This window comes from Nannospalax galili, unplaced genomic scaffold (genome assembly GCF_000622305.1).
Source record: "Nannospalax galili isolate Female #2095 unplaced genomic scaffold, S.galili_v1.0 scaffold455, whole genome shotgun sequence".
Lineage (NCBI taxonomy): Eukaryota > Metazoa > Chordata > Mammalia > Rodentia > Spalacidae > Nannospalax > Nannospalax galili.
Genome location: NW_008335815.1, coordinates 1109059 through 1126586, shown reverse-complemented (window position 1 = coordinate 1126586; position 17528 = coordinate 1109059). Strand labels below are relative to the sequence as shown.

Here is a 17528-nt window from a genome sequence, read left to right as displayed (position 1 = left end):
GTACCTCCATTTAAACTCCTTTTCTTTTCTTTTTTGAGGCACAGTCTCTTTGTAGCCCCAGCTGGTCTGGAGCTCACTATGTAAACCAGGCTGGCCTTGAACTCACAGAGATCTGCCTGCCTCTGCCTCCTGAATGCTGGGATTATAATTAAAGAGTCTTTGAAAAACCACTCTGACAGAGTATATTCGCATCAAGGAAATAATAGTTTCCTATTATATTATATTATATTATATTATATTATATTATATTATATTTTGTGATTTTTTGATGCAGATCTGGGCTCATGCCCCTCCCCAATTCAGACTATGGCTTGGGAAAAAACCGCATACAAGTTGGGATCTCAGAAGTGATATGTTGTGAGAGAATAGGGAGAGAAACTGAGTTTGAGTACATTTTTCATACTATGTCATCCTGGGGAACTCCCTGACCCTGTGCCTCTTTCTAGCCCTCTCCAGGTCACCCTACATCATGTCTGCTCCCTGCTGCTATCTGTTTCCTACATTCATTCACCATGCCTGGGTGAAGCTGCCTGGTGACAGGAGCAGGAGGGTTTCTGGGCCAGAGGATCATCAGCTTGTTGGTGCCGGAGAAAGCTCTGCAGGAGGTCAGGGCCCTGAACAAGGTCTTCAGATCAGAAATCAGGGAAGTATTCTCAAGTAGTAACTAAGTTCAAGACTTGAGTGTGTGGCTACATTGTAAACTAAGCCACCCTTTGCTTGTGATGGAGAGGATCTGTTCAGCAAATAAAAGGCACTGGAGCTGTAAATCTTCTCCATTGCCCACACACATCAGAACTCACAGATAGCAGAGCCAGAAAACACGCTATACAACTGCTTGGAGACTAGAGTCTGGTTTGACTCAGAACCAGAGAACATGGCAACCATTGGGCCTCCAGGCCTCTCATCTTTCCAACTAGAAATTACATAACAGCCTCCCCACTTGCCTATAGCTTTTTAATGTGATAAAGTTATGGATTTGCCGATTGCTATGCAACATTAGCAAATGGTTATTAAGTTGGAGACCTCAGAAGTGAGTTTCTGTCTCTTTTAGACATTCCTGGTCTGCCAGAGGCAGTTCATTTGATCTCATCAGTGAGACTGAAATAAAAGGAACTGAGTATAAAGTAATGGTAAATATGTGTGTGTGTGTGCGTGTGTGTGCGCATGTGCGCATGTGTGTGTGTATGTGCATGTATGTGTGTGTGAGAGAGAGACAGAGACAAAGCTAAAAAGACAGAGATAGATTCAAGAACACATGGCCAGGGCACAGTGCAGAGTGGGGACAAGTGACGACCAGCAGCACACTGTGTGCTTCACATGGATACCTCCTACATCTCCCCCATCAGTCCTCTCTCCCTTTCACCCCTACATAGGAAGGGATTTCAGAATTTTCCCTTTATTCTTTTTCTAAGTAGCTGCCTCTGGTGCACATGTGACAGCTAGTTCCATAGAGCCTGCCTCATTCTTAGATCTTCAAAGCAATATAGGGAAGACAGGAAAAAGAACCCAACTCTCCAAACACTAATAACCTTGGAGTACAGTGAGGAGAGGTGATTTAAAACAGCAAACCTCAGGCTACAGCCCCTTGCCTCAGGCTCTACAACTTAGCCCTAAGGCTGAGTCTTGCCACTGTGAGCCTTCTGTCTCACTCATCTCCTCCTTGTGCCCCAAATGGCTGCCCAGCCCCTTCTCCAACCTCTAGGAACTGGGTGTCTATCTGCAAGTGAACACTACCCGGGGACCTGGTACTGCACACAACAATCCTTAATGGGCTTCTAGGACAACAGCCACCCTCTGCTTGACTCTGCTTTTCCTGCTTCTAGTGTCCAATTTCCTGTGCTGTCTGTTATAATGGTGTCTCTGATGATCAAAGATGAACACAGGACCAATTCTAATTTTGTAATACCAATGTTTCAAGAATATTTTCAAACTAGTTTCTGATGCTGGGAAAGGTCAGTCAGCACAGTAGAACAGCTCCCTAATGGTGACAGTTCAGGAGATGCGATGGATGGACATGGTCTACTGTAAGGTAAGAGTGTGTATGCTTACTGTGTTCCTTCTGTGCCAGGCACTGTGGACATGCTGACAGTGTCCATTCATTTTTACCTTACACTACCTTTGGAGACAGACAAAATTCTTATTCTCATTTTTTATAAGTGAGGATGCTTGCCTACAGTCCCAGAGCTAGAAAAGGGCAAAGTGAGGTCGAAGTCTAGGAGCTGCAGCAACAGCACCTGTGATCTTAGTCACAAGTTTTTCTAGTGTTTTCTTTCCGGTCTCTTTATAATGTATTGTATACCACTTAAGCAACTGATGTTCTCTCTGAACAAAACAAATACACAGTGTCTTGGACAAGGCTGGAGCTATGACTCTACCATGAAGCACCCAGGATGCTCTCTCTTGGGGGAGGGAGTCCCAGGGTCCCTGAGAGATGGTGGATGAGAGTCTCCTTCACTGTTCTTCTGAGCTCCTCCTCCTTCATTACAGCAACTCCTCCAAACCTGTCTGTGTGATGTGAGTAGTGAAAGAGCAGAGGAGAGGCAGAGGGTGCATAGTCAGAGAACTCAACCACCATGCAGGTACCAATGTCTCAGCAGCTCCTTCCCTACCCACCACAGGGTCTTCCCAGGTGGAGATGCCTGATGATGAAGGGGAAGGGGCTCTATTAATTCCAAGCAACCAATCCCACCCTTGGGGTGCAAGCAGAAGTGATCAAGGCTTAGAGGTAGGAGCTAGTTGGAACCTCCACAGATGTGCGACCATAACCATGTCCTTGAACTTCTCTGAGACCCATTTTCTTACCTATGCGTGGGATTTTCTATCAGCTAACTTGGAAATGAAATTCAAGCAAGTGTAGAGGATTGATGGAATCGTTGTGTCTACTGTTAATTTTGTGAGCTCGTTTAAGTGACAAAGTCACAGGCAGTCTCATCCTATAGATTTCCAAGGAGCTAGAAGACGTGGATATTGTATCCATTGCTCTGGGCCAGGGAGCCACAATGGAGGTCCTTTGAGAGACTGACTCATTTACAGTGCTGATTTATCTGACAAGAGATAGTCAAGTAAATCCATCCTTAGAGGCCATTCCAAATTCCCTGTCAATGACGTCACTCTCCTACTCAACCAAGCAGAAGCCAACCACTAGGGATGAAGCTAATGTCTCATTTTGTGCTAAGCCCAAGGCCAGCACATACAAGGAGAGCAAGGCTTAAACGTCAAACCCATGTCTCTCTTCCACTCCTTCTGCTGGTACCTGGTTCCTCCTCCTCAGAACTCTGGAGAACATACTCTGTTCACTGTTGGTCACCCCAGCTTTCTCTCACAGCCCCAGACCTGTGCATTTCATGCCCTGAGGCCACTGTGACCATCCCATAGCACAACTTTGCCTCTGTTTCTCCTTCAACTCCAATTCCATGCAAGGTTCCTCATTCTGTATAGAATTAAATTCTAATTTTTCCCTCTTCCATTCAACTCCTCCCACCTGCTGACTCCCCTAAATGAGTCTGATGAATTTCTCATGACTTTTTTAAATGATTTTTATATTCCATACATATATCAGAGCGTTCTGCTCAGATTTATTTTCTGCAGTAAAATGAAGCAGAAACTGGCATTTTTTTCTCAATAAGTGCTAGATATTCTGATTTTCTGCACATTTGTTTATTTGTTCCTACAATGGAATGGGTTTCTCTCCAGTTTCTAATCACGAAGACCTAGGTAAAACACTGTATACAGGAAACATTAGCATACAGGAAACAACTGCATCCCATCCAGAAAGCTTAAAATGACCTGCCTGTGTTACACAGAGCTAAAGACCAAGATCAAGGTGACGATGCTGGAAGGAGACATTCTGGATGCTCAGTGCCCGAGGGGAGCCCACCAGGATGTCTCTATTGTCATCCATGCTGCCGCCATCATTGACTCCTCAGGTGCCATTCCCAGACAGACCGTCATGGACATCAATCTGAAAGGTGCAGTGTCTGGGAAAAGGATGGAGAACATAGGAAGATAAGTATGGTCAGAGAACACTGTTGTGACTTGAATACAAAATATCCCACTGCAGACCAATGTGATCAAACATGCTCCAGCCAGTGGCAGTGTTTCTGGAGACTGTGATACCTTTGGAACCTATTGCCTAGCTGACAAGATGTGGGGCACTAAAGGCAGGCCTTGAGGGTTAAAGTCCAGCCCTGCTTCTCATCCTCTCATCTTCATGAACCACCAAGACATGAGGAGCCAGAGCACATGTCCCTGTCACTGTGAACTCTTCCCCATCATGATGCATTGATATACCCTGAGGCATTGAACCACAATAAATTCCTTCTACCTTAAGTTTCTCTGTCAGGTAAGAGCAACAAGAAAAGAAACTAATACATATAAGAAAAGAAACCACACCCATGGGAGGCATACCATGCTCTGGGCTGGGTGCCTCTTCTCACAATGCCCAGCTGGCAGAAACCAAGGAAGCTCCATGGCCAAGGCCCACAGGTAGGCAGTAGTCAAGTAAGGATAGAAAGTTTTACCTATGTAACTCCAACTGCCCGGAAATCTTTTCTCCTGTTTCTCCAGTCCAAGTTGACTGGACTCCAGCTCTAGATGTTTGGTGTCCATCTACCCACTGCCTCCCTGGACTAGACCTAGACTTTACCTGGGTCTTCTTAGCATGTGTTGAGCTCTGGAAGAGTCACCCTGCCCACCTGAAGGAAGGACTGCCCCACAGAGAGCTAGCAAAGCTGCTCCACAGAGGTCTGCCAGAAAGAATGGCCCAGCAATTGTTTTTGTAACACCTGACAATTTTCCAAATTCTTTAACACTGTCGCTTCAGATCACCAACTGTCGCTTCAGATCACCATCAGCCTACTCCCGAGGACTGGTCTCAACCAGGGCCCAAAGTAATCCCTACCCTGATCCTTATTCCTAAATGCCTGGTCGCTCTTACTTAGTTGCAAATTTCCAATCTATTTTAAATCTGGACACATTACTCAAAGATTTATATGTAAATCGCTAGTCTGGTTGCTGGATACCAGGCTCTCAATCTCAAATCAATGTACCTTCCATGACTTGATTGACAAATTTAATAACTCATTTTCCAAAACGACCGGTAGATTTGGGGTCTCTATCAATAGTTCCAGAAATACTCTTTCTGATTTCTACTTTACAGTGTCACTACCTGCCCAAAGCTCAGGAGGGTGGTGTCAGAACCTAAGTTATCACTAACCATAACAGTCTCACAAGGCCTACCCTCTCCATCTCTAAATAATAGGATGTGAAATGGAAGGGATAGGGTTAGGGACATCAGCAAACTAAAGTTTTGCCACAAGTTTCTAAAATATTTTACACTGATAGTCATACCTACCTTGACAGTAAATTAACCCCATATTTTGTCTACTACATGCTTTAATCTGGGTACAAAAACTTAACTCAATAGGCAACCTATATGATAGAATGCATATAGGTTTTGAAATATTGTGGGAAGGAAGGTTATGGGAGGGTTCAGACAGGGAAGGGGCTCTGTGGTGGTTTGAATGAAAATGTCCTCCATAGGCTCCAAGTATTTGGACATTTTGTCCCCAGTTGGTGGTGCTGTTTTAGGAGGTCTTAAAAGATGTGGCTCTCCTAAAGGAAGCATGTCACAGAGGGTTGGCTTAGAGAGTTTTTAGCCTTGCCAGATCTTGAGTTGCTCTCTTGCTTCTTGTGACTGCCACCATGCCTCCCTGCTGTGATGGACTCTTTCCCCTTTAGAACCATAAACTCAAATAAACTCTAATATTGCTTTGGTCAGTGTTTCTACAGCAACAGAAAAGTAACTAATACAGAAATTGGTACCAGAGAGGAGGGTACTGCTGTGACAGACCTAACATTGGAGGATTGTGGAAGCATTTGGAACTTTGGACTGGAAAGGTCATTGAGTGCTCAGAGTTTGTTACTGTGGCACTTGGAACAGTTATGCTGAAAGAGTTGAGAACAATGGAGGCATGGCTTATGAATCTTCAAAGGGAAGCAGACACTATCAAGGCTATTTGTGTGATATTTTTAATTGAGAATCTATGGGTTCTGGTCAGCTGGGGCTGAAGAATCACCTGTGATTAAGAAAAAAAACAGAACCTGAAGCAAAACTTTTGCTTTACTGTGACAATTGATGCTGATTAGCTGGGGTTGAAAAATCAGCTGCAAGTAACAAGAGACCAGCATCACTGTGGTGAAATCTTCTGGGAGGTATTTCCTCAAGGTCAGCTCACAAATGCTGTGGTCAAGAGGGGACCCGAGCTCCATCTCTAGCTGGAAGCAGGACATGGTAATGTATAAGAGTCTCCTGTATGGTCCTGGTGTTGAAAGCAGAGAAGGGGTCACAGAGAGAACCTGAGGCTTGGTACTCTGAAAGGCCAGGAAAGACCATAGGTGAAAGTACAGCTTCAGTTGCAGTGAAGACCCCAGATTGAAGGGGTCATGGAAAGAATCTGAGGCTTTGTACCCCAAGAGGCAAGAAGAGGCCATTGGTGATGGTGTAACCTCAATTTCAGTGGAGATCCCAGCTTTTTGGAGATGCCAGGACCATGGGACGACCACCAAGGGCAACAGCACATGTGGAATGGAGCCAGCCTTGGTCTTCAAGATAAGCTGCATGTGCTGTGGATGGCAAAGTCAGAGAGGTGGAGCTTCCAGAATGCTTTGAAGCCCAAGAAGATCATGAGTGAATCCCAGATGTCTAGCCTTGAGCTACTTTGCTAGACATAGGTTTTGCTTAGGTGTGCCCGATTCTTCCCAATGAAATAAGACAGTACTTGTTTTGGATTTTACAGAAGTCCACAGTTAAGAGACTTTTAAAAACTATTGTTAACTTTTAAGTGTTTGTATTTCTTAAGGACTGTGGGGTTTTTAAGGTTGTACTGTCATGTGATATTAATGTTAACATCATATCTTGGGGATAAGAATTGGAAAGATTATGGTTTAACAGTGATGTTTGTGTGTCAGGTTGATGAGGGGTTAATTGTGCTGGATAGCTTTAGTGTCAACTTGACACACCTGGTTTGAGGGAGCCTCAATTGGGGAATTTCCTTATTGGACCTGCCTGTGGCCATGTCTGTGGGGAAATTTTCTTGATTGTTGAGTGATGTTGGAGGAGGGCCCACCCCACTGTGGGTGGTGCCACCCTTGGGCAGGTGGACCTATGTTGTATAAGAAAGCAGGCTGAGCAGGAGCCAGGGGAGTAAGCCTGTAAGCAGCATTCCTCTATGTCCTGTGCTTCAGCTCCTGCCTCCAGGTTCTTGCCCTGAGTTCCTCCCTTGGGCTCCCTGATGAACTGTAACCTGGGAGATATAAGCCTAATAAACCTTTTCCTCCCCAAGCTAGTATTGATCAGAGTGTTTTGGTAGAGCAATGGAGAAACAGCTAGAACAGAAATTGGTACAGAGAGTGAAGAACCTGACTGTGTGGAGTTTTGGAAGAATGTGGAAGACTTTGGAAGCTTGGGCTAGAAAGGCAGTTGACTGCTGTAAGCAGAGCTTAACAAGCCATTCTAGTAGGGGCCTGGAAGAAAGTAGTGCTGAGAAAAACGTAGTTACAGAGAGAAATAAGGACTTAAGCAGCAATTGGGGTAGTTTGGCCAAGCATCTGGCTGCTGTCTGCCCACAGCCAAAAAAGCTTATCTGAGGCTAAGTTGAAAGGCAATGGACTAATTTCCCTGGCAGAAGAAATTTCAAGACAGCCTAATGTAGAAATGGTGGTATGGCTATTAATGGTGAGTATTATGCAGATCTACAGTGAAAAAGAGCAAATGGGGCAGAAAAATACAGAATGTACAGTTCGGATTCAAAAAGAATACTAGGAAGATAAATGTTGGAGCCCTGGGATGTGTTGAAGAGGATCCCTTTGATAAGGAGATTAAAGTGATTAAGGAGAGGCCTAGAGATTTTCACTTAAACAAGGGAGAGAGTGCCTCCAGGGAAAGCCATACCCAGTTAAGCCTCCAACTATTGAAGAGAAAAGATTTTAAAATGGATAAAGCAGGTTGGGGTCCATCCCAAACTTACAGTCAAACATGGCAGTGTCCTTCACCTGGTGCTGCTTTAGAGGCATAAAGATGCAAGAGTGAAGGGATCATCAGTTCTTCCTCTGCAGTTTCAGAAAACTGCAGAGGACAGGCAGCATGCAGCAGGGGTTCTTCTGCATAAAGAAGGCCCTGATGGACCACTGCATGAAGCTGTTAAGGTGAAACCTGGTTGGCAGTGGAGATCCCAAGAAGATGTTCGTGATGCCAGAGCTGTGAGGCATCTGCCAAGAAGACCTGCATACAGGGAGTGGTACCAGGCCAAGAGAGAGATGTATGTTGCATGCAGCAAAGCTAGAGAGGTTGAGTCATCCAAGCCCTTTGGAAGTAAAGTCCCAGAAGTTGGACGTGGAGCTACTGGATTTTGTGGTTGCCCTGTTGGTTTTCAGTCTTGTTTTGGTCTTGTATTTCCTCCCTATGCCTTCATTCCTCCCTTGGTCCACCTGCCCATGGGTGGCACCTCCCACATCACTCAACAATCAAGAAAATTTCCCCAAAGACATGGTCACAGGCAGGTCCAATGGAGGAAATTCCACAATTGAGGCTCCCTCAAACCAGGTGTGTAAAGTTGACACTAAAGCTATCCAGCACAATTGACCCCTTGTCAACCTGACACACAAACATATCACTGTTAAACCATAACCTTTCCAATTCTTATCCCCAAGATATGATTTGAAATGGTAATGTGTATTTCATTCCTCTGCATATTGGGACTATGCAACTTGCCTTTTGATTTCACAGGGGTTTACAGTTAAGAGATTGCCATGAGTCTCAGAAAATACTTTAAACTGTGGACTTTTGAATAGTATTAAGACTTGTAATGACTATGGGACTTCTAAGGTTGGACTAAATGAATTTTGCATTTTATATGGTTATGAGCCTATGAGAGTCAGGGAGTGGAATGTGGTGGTTTGAATGAAAATGTCCCACATAGGCTCCAAGTACTTAGACATTTTGTCCCCAGTTGGTGGTGCTGTTTTGGGAGGTCTTAGAAGGTGTGGCTATCCTGGAGGAAGCATGTCACAGGGGGTAGGCTGAGAGAATTTTTAAGCCTTTCCAGGTCTTGAGTTTCTCTCTTGCTTCCTATGCCTGCTTGAAGATGTAGAGCCTAGCTTCTGTTCCTTCTCCAGCCACCTCTGCCACCATGCCTCCCTGCCATGATGGACTCTTGCCCCTTTGAAACCATAATCTCAAAAAAACTCTTCCTTGTATAAATTGCTTTGGTCAGTGTTTCTATCATAGCAATAGAAAAGTAACTAATACAGTTTCTAAATATGATTAAGATTTATGAAATGCACAAAACTTCAGTAAGAAATATACATTGAGCCGGGCGTGATGGAGCAAGCCTTTAATCTCAGCACTAGGGAGGCAGAGGCAGGCGGACCTCTGTGAGTTCAAGGCCAGACTGGTCTACATAGTGAGTTCCAGGACATCTGGAACTACAGGGAGACCCTGTCTCAAAAAGACCAAAAAAAAAAAAAAAAAAAAAGAAAAGAAAGAAAGAAAGAAAGAAAAGAAATATACATTGGAAAAAAAAATTAAGAAAGGAGGCTTTCTCTCCAGAAACTCAATTGCACTGACACTTTAAAAGAAGCAAAAATAAATAAATGAATAATAATCATAATACTATTAAAGCTCCTTGCCCAGGACATTGCTCCTTTCCTTAATGGAAGGCGCTCCTCATCTCCAGGACCTGCAGGCCTACTCTCTCCTGTCTTCAGTGTTCTGCCATTTCAGGAATGACAAGCTGGGTGTGCACATTCTGTTCCAGTTCTCACCAGGCTCATCAGGCTAGAAAAGGCCAGGGGAGGACTCCAGATGCAAACTAAGAGGAATGTCTGTCAGCTTTACTGGGTGTAACTGAGCAAATGTAATCATAAATAGAACTAGGAGTGACTTCACAGAGAACACACAGTCAGGAACAGAGGCTATGTCTCCAACCTCTTCCCACAGCTCAACAACCCTTTGTTCTATGACTACAAGGATGGTCCTCATGACAGAGATTTTACTGAACCTCACCAAATGACCAAAACACCAGCATTGTAATGTCCACATCAATGTGTATGGCCTGTACACAACTGTGTGTGACATTGTGTCATGTGGACTCTTGACTGTTGTTGAGATGATGGCTTCCCAAGTTTGGGCCAACACCCCTTTCCAGTTTCATGCATGCTTAACAAGTGCTTTAGCACTGAGTAATATCCAAAGCTCAAATGGTAATTTATTCGTCTTCAATTTAGCATCCTTTGTCATTTCCCAACATCGAAGAATGCCTTCACAGTTGCACACATAGCATGCACATACAGGCCTTTGGCACCCAAAGCACTAAAACTTGTTGATTTCCAGAAATTATGTCAGTTTGTTTTCACTTTTCCACTTTTCTTTTTTTTTATTTTATGTGTATAAGCGTATTGCCTACATGTAGCTAAGTGCACCTGTGTCATGCAATTCCCGCAGAAGACAGAAGAGGCTGTCGGATCCCCTGGAACTGGACTTACGGACAGTTGTTAGCTTCCATGTGGGTGCTAGGATTTGAACCCAGGTCTTCTGCAAGAAAAACCAGTGTTCTTAACCACTGAGCCATCTCTCTAGCCCCTCTGCTTTTCTTGTGACTATGGCATAGCTGATCTGAGTTAGGGGAAAGGACAATGCACTCAGATCGGAAATACACCACTAGGGCAGAATAGAGACATAAACATAAATCTGTGGATGTAGTGGGTATTCTAGCTTATTTTCTGATACTGGCACAGTGTTTCCCATACACAGACAGGTACCCAGTTCCTCTTGGAGGCCTGTATACAATTAGTGCCAGCCTTCATCTATACCAGCTCAGTAAATGTGGCAGGACCCAACTTCTACAATGACATCATCCAGAATGGCCATGAGGAAGAGCATCACGGAAATACATGGTCTGATCTGTACCCATACAGCAAAAAGCTGACTGAGAAGGCGGTGCTGGCAGCCAATGGGCGCACCCTAAATATTGGGGGCACTTTGCACACATGCACCTTAAGACCCATGTACATCTATGGGAAGAGAAGCCCATTCCTTTCTGTCATTATGATTAGAGGCCTTAAGAATAAGAATATTCTGCCCAATCTTGACTATGGCAAATTCTCCATAGTCAACCCAGTGTATGTGGGCATCTTAGCCTGGGCACACATTCTGGCCTCCAGGGGCCTGTGTGACTCCCAAGAAGGCACCAAGCATCCAAGGACAGTTCTATTACATCTCAGATGATATGCCACACTAAAGTTATTATTATTTGAATTATGCCCTGAGCAGGGAATGGGGCCTCTGCCTTGATTCCAGGCAAAGCCTTCCTCCATCCCTACTGTACTGTCTGGCCTTCCTGTTGGAAACAGCAAGCTTCCTGCTTTGTCCAATTTACAACTATCGGCCTTCCTTTTAACTGCTAATTAGTCACACTGTCAAATAGCATGTTCAACTTCTACAAGAAAGCTCAGCAAGATCTAGGCTATGGGCCTCACTTCAACTGGGAGGAAGCCAAGCAGGAAACTGCAAAGTGGATTGGGTCACTAGTGAAACAGCCCAAAGGGAAGATCAACACAAAGACTCATTTATGGGAAGTTGGCAGAGACATGACCCTGGGTATTGTCAAGATATAGTTGTCAGGTCCTCCAGAAAGGGAAGAGGTACAACTCTGGTTGTACTGCCACCTTGTGACACACTGAACAACTTGGTATCTTCTTCAGGTCATCAGAGGCCTTTCCAGTCACAGACCCAGCCACAACCTTTTTACCCTAAACAGCTGCCCAATGACACATGCACATTGTTGTGCCTCAGCTGCCCTTACCAAAGGCTCAGATATTGGTGCTGAACTACTTGGCTGGCACCTCTTGTAACTCAGAACTTCATTTACTCAGTCCATCTCCCCAGTCAAAAGTTATAACATTTTTTTTTGTCTTTGGAAAACTCTCTTTCATGAAACACAATGAACAATAAATGCTTATTAACATTTGATCTGGAGGTGTCCTTCTGTTAATATATACTTTAATGATGTTTTTCTTTCCATATGCATGTATAGCCATGCCAAGATCAGAAATGAGCACAGAACTGAGGGGAAGTAGGTGCTGGAGGGGAACCTAATATTGACTTTAATCATGCAGGTTTGGGACACAGACTGACATATTCCCTCACTTCATGCTCATCAGATCACTACCAGAAATTTACTATTACTACTATTTAATTTTTAACTTCAAAGACTGTGATTTTTATCTCTAGAGTTCAAGAAGGTGATTCATATTTTCTGTAGGGCACACTGGGGCTGTGGAAGAGTAACAGAAAAATGATGGAAAACTTCTTGGTGCCTCAGAATAGGAAAGCTCTAACGTCAAGGCCTGTGTGCCGAGGACCTCATATGTACTCATGACAATAGCTGGCCATCAAGGAAGGTGGGAAGTCCATTCTTAAGAATCAGTCTTTCCAGGTCTAGAATCCACAAATGACAGGGACCTCCCCTGTTCCCAGTATAAGCCCAACACAGAGGCAAAGCCACTGCCATGCACAGCCTGGGACATTTCAGGAGGGAGCTGTGGGGAATGCAGCCACTCAGAGAAGGCTGAAACTACTGCCCCACATCAGGAAGTCCTCCATCCTCCAATCTGCTCCACCATCAGCCTACTACCAGAGGATGTGAAATCGTTGCTCAGGGTTGAGGACCACAGCTCCAAGCTCACGTGAAGTGACCACAGCTCCAGGTTTGTAGGAGGGGACCACAGCTCTAGGGTCAGGGGAGGATCACAGCTCCAGCTCACAGGAGAGAACAACAGCTCCAGGTTCTCAGGAGAGGACAACAGTTCTGACTCATAGGAGCGGACTACAGCTTTAGGTACTTGGGAGGTAACCACAGTTCTGAGCTGACAGAAGGGGTATAATTTCAATTATGCTGGTTCCTACTGTTTTTCTTTCTCCATTGCTCTGTACACATGATTATAATTGTGTTTAAGAAAGAGATTTTGGCTTCTGTGCAGCAAACAGAGGCAGTAGTTACTTGCTGGCTTGAACTACTTTTTGCTTTTACTCAAGGAGACAGATGAATTGATTGTTTTCTTTTTATAGTCAAGGATCTAATTGGGTTTTTTTGGTGTCTGCTGTTTTCACATCTTCCTCCATGGTCGGGGGGAAACAATCAATGAGACATTTTACTGGAATCATGTTTTACTCCACTGATTGAAATATGATGGTCATTTCCTACTTAACCCCCCCCATCTTCACTGTACCATGGGCCAGGCCCTTGGAGAGCACAAGGCTGGGTCCAAGGGGGCAATAAACTCTCCTTTCCATCCTCCCCTTACCACATCACGACTGCTACCACCACCACTACCCAGTTGTAGCCAGCAGGGCAGAGAGATGACTCTATCTTAACATATACATGGAAAATAATGCTGAAAAAGCCAATGTACTTCTTTGATCTGTTTCTGCTCCCTTCAATTCAGCTCACTGAACACTTTTCTTTCACATAATGAGGTATTGCTAGCTTCTAGAACCTCAAGTAAATCTAATGAATCCCTGTATGCCTAATTCATTACAATGTTGAATTTGATGTACAGAACATTAATTTATATTCAAGCATCCAGTCAGAAGTCGTACTGACAGAATCCTATCCCAGCATGCAGGAATTGAGGAATCTATCAGACTGCATGTTTGAGGCCAGTCTGCAGTATACAGTGAGATCCTACCACCAGTAAGCCAAACCAGCAGCATGCAAAGTGATGAAGGCAAATAATGTCCAGTCTGGAACTGGAAGGCCAGAATGTAGTCAAGAAATTGACACTTTCTGCCTACTCTTCCACAATGGTCCTTAAGCCATGGGTGGGTGAGGTTCCATATAGGAGTCCCATCCTACACTCTACAGTCTCTTATTCTCCAAAACTTGGCCAGTTGTGGCCTTCTGTGTGTATCGTACTCTGATGTACATGGAAGCCTCACTTCTAAGAGTTGAGGAGTGCATTAGCCCTCTCTCTACCCTTTATTCTACTATATTCCATGAGCCTTAGTTATAGAGATTTGACTGCAGATATGTCACTTAAAACAGGGCATCTCCCAGGCATATGTTCTCTGTGCCTGACCATATATGCAGCACTGTAGTAGCCTTCATCTGTTGCAAAAACAAGCTTCTTTGATGAATTTTGTATGGCATGCTAAGGGAGTTCTCTTCTATCTGGCACTGAGTTCCCTGCCAAGCAGCTCCCAGGTATACATATGCATTAATATTAACACACTGTATGTGCATTTCTTAAAGAGTTTCTAGGGCATCACTTTTCCCTCTAGGTTTCCTAGCCCCTGAGATTCACTTATCTGCACTCTTTTTTCTCCGATCCAGCTTTCCTCCTCCCTCCCTCTTATAAGAGTGTCACCAGAGTTCTCCCTGGGTCTCTTGCGCTATCAGGCAAACCACATAACATATCTTTATGTACATTTATTATTATCATCATGGGGGGGGATGACTCACAATGAAAAGAACACCCAGTGCCTAGCTCCACACCTCAGGTCCAGGCTGCCCAGCTCTGCGTTGCAGCTCAGAGCCCACCATGCCACATGGCTCCCATAGCATGACCAGAGTCACCGATAGCATTCGCCCACAAATCTTGGGTCAGCCGTCTCCTTCCAGGTTGGTAAATGCTCCCTCTTGTGACATGGGTGAGACGCCAGGGACAACTTTTTCCTCAATGCCCACCTCCGTGCATTCTCCACACCCGCCACCAGGGGTTCCCCACACCCGCCAGTGCCGCTGGTTCCTTGGGGCTCTCCCCTTCTGTCCCAATATGGCAGCACAAACCCCTCCTTCTGCAGCTAACTGTACAGTCAACTCTGCACCAAGCCCTGCCCCTTAGAGGAACCAGAACCCCTAGGGAACACACTCCACCCCTTTCCTCTACTCTTACAATCTTTCCGCCAATCGTCCACTAAGGTCCCTGAGAGCCTTGGAGTAGGTGACAGATGTAAGGCTATCTCTCTTGTATCATGGCGAGACAGTGACTTCCTGGGCCTTCCCATTATTTGTTTTTAAGCTGTGGCCATTGATCTATCTCAGTGGTTTTTCTTCTACTATAAAGACAAATGGAACGAAGTAGACACATTTAAACAAACATGAATGTAAATACAAAATGCCTAGACGATATCCCAGTAGGTGTACTACATTCATTAAACACTATACTTGTGATGGCTTCCCCACTAGGGCCTGTAGCCTTTCTCAACACAAGGTGTTGGCCTGGTCTACAGCACCAGATATGTGTTCTACCCCTAGGAGCAGGCCTTATCCAATTAGAAATTTGTCAGTTGTACGTATGTTGGTCAAGCCATTATTGCACTTGCAGGTATTCTTTGGCATGTCCATAGTGTGCAGTACGTGGGGTCCATCATTGAGTAGAATCATAGGGGATCCTTTCTTCCCCAATCATCTCCATAGTGCCTTCTGGAAATATGAACATCATTCATCCAGTGGCATGGAGTTTTTTTAGCTTAGTTTCAGTTCCATCTCTTCTTCTTCTCCCACACTCACAACATGCAGTGTCTTCAGCAACATGGCCTTACTGACCATTTTAGTGTACAATCAACATTAATGGCAATAGCCTTGGTGAATTGGAGGACCTCTAGGATCTCTCTGACCAACAGCTCATAGGGGAGCAACCCACCCCTGGTACTGTAGATTTGCTTAACAGGTGTATAGTTTGGGAGTCTGTGTCTTCATCTTACCCAACCATAAAACTCCCAAGAATCTTACAGCTATAGCTGGCCTTTGCTTCTTCGGGTATCTTTCAAATGGGTTTCACATCTGTAAAACACCCAAACGAAGGTTAACATTATATATTAAATCAATCATAGACAAGGTCTCACACAGCATGGAAAGGTTTTGTCCATTCGTATTAACTGTTTTCTCCATAAATCCTTGTTAGGTACCATAGCATGGGTACAAGGCATTAATTTGGTTAGGTCTTTACCATTTTTAGTTATCCCTTTGGAGTCATTTCTCATTTGGGGGATTTCACATGAAGTCTCTTTGTATTCTTTTATTCTTGATACAATTACAGGTGTTGGCACCAGCTGCCTGACCCTGCACTGGACTAAGGAGGCAGGGGGCTTCTCCTGTCCCCATTGTACTTGTTGGTTTCCTGAGTCAGGCAGGCCCTGGGTCTGCCTCCTGACTGAAGCCATATCTGTCATCTTCCCATTGACCACACCAGGTTGCTGGGGGAGAACTTGGTGGGAAAAGCTCCTTCCACCGCTAGTAGAGCCTTTATCAGAAGAGAAATGCATATTATTTAATCCTTGGGGATTCTTAACCACCCCTTGTACAGATTTTTATCCTTCGAATGTCTTTTGTAAACTGTTCTTCTGATTTTAAAACCTTCAAGAAACATCTTAGTACTGAATTTCGTTTTCTATCAATTTTTTCTCTGGGGATTTGGGCTCAACATAAGTCTTGCCACATTTGTCTTCGAGTAACCCAAGTGGACCATTTCTTCTGTCTGGTCTTTTTCATATCTCTTATAGGGTATTCTGTTATTTTACAGAAATGTTTTACATGAAGGTCAGAATCATTTAGATTTGCCAAAGCCTCTCTCACTTTACAAAGATCCTGTCCCATCAAAGGGTTTAGTAAAAACCATTAAAGCCCCATACCATTCTTGGGGTTCCAGCTCAATTAAGCTTTCCTTCATATCTCTGATGAACACAATCTTATCTGGCCCAGTTAACTGGGCATCATATATTAATTTTCTCATACCTAGTTCTCTCAGTAATACCTACCCTTCCTTTATAGTCCTCCAGCCCCTGCTAAGCATGTTAGTCTCCCTTAGTGATGTCCATGTATCTTTAATGCCTTCAACCAGCCATCCCATTAAGGACTTCTCCCCCTTGCGTTGACCTAGGTTGAACAGCCTGTATTGCAAGAACAGATGGGTGGTTGTATAACTCAGCTGTGAAGCTTCTGAAGGACTTAGACTGATGTCATTTTCTCCAATGTCCCATAATCTCACAAGCCACGTGGCTAGGGGCTCTCTCCTTGCTTTCTTGTAAGTTTTTCCTAGTTTTAACAGTTCTAGCATAGAATATTTCCTAGCTACAGCACACTTAGCCTTAGTTCAGTCACCAGCAGTCCTTGCTTAATCTCTCACAAAGTCCTCACCGCTTGGGTAGCTGTTCATGAAATCCATTCTCAGTAGTATTTCCATAGTTGTCTCTGTAAAATAATATCTCACCATGTCATTCCCTCCCTTAAAATCATTAATGAGACACAGGCCATTATGGTAAGTCTAAGTGCCTGAGGATAATACAAAATACTTTAAGACCTAGCTCCTGCCTATAACCACGTTCTCATCAGTGCCTGCTGAATCATCAGGTTCAAGACTTGGAGCTCCCTATATGCATAATGAACTTCCATACTTCCAAGGCAAGACAAAGTGTTCTTTCTGGTTAGGGCATCCTGTTTTGTACAGGGAAATGATCTATGCTGGTGGTA

The 17528-nt window shown here is 44.3% G+C and overlaps 1 pseudogene; it reads left to right on the top strand.

The window, feature by feature from the left end:
- Nucleotides 1–512: 512 nt before the first annotated feature.
- Nucleotides 513–11673, top strand: LOC103732014 (annotated as a pseudogene).
- The last annotated feature ends 5855 nt before the right edge of the window (nt 11674–17528 follow it).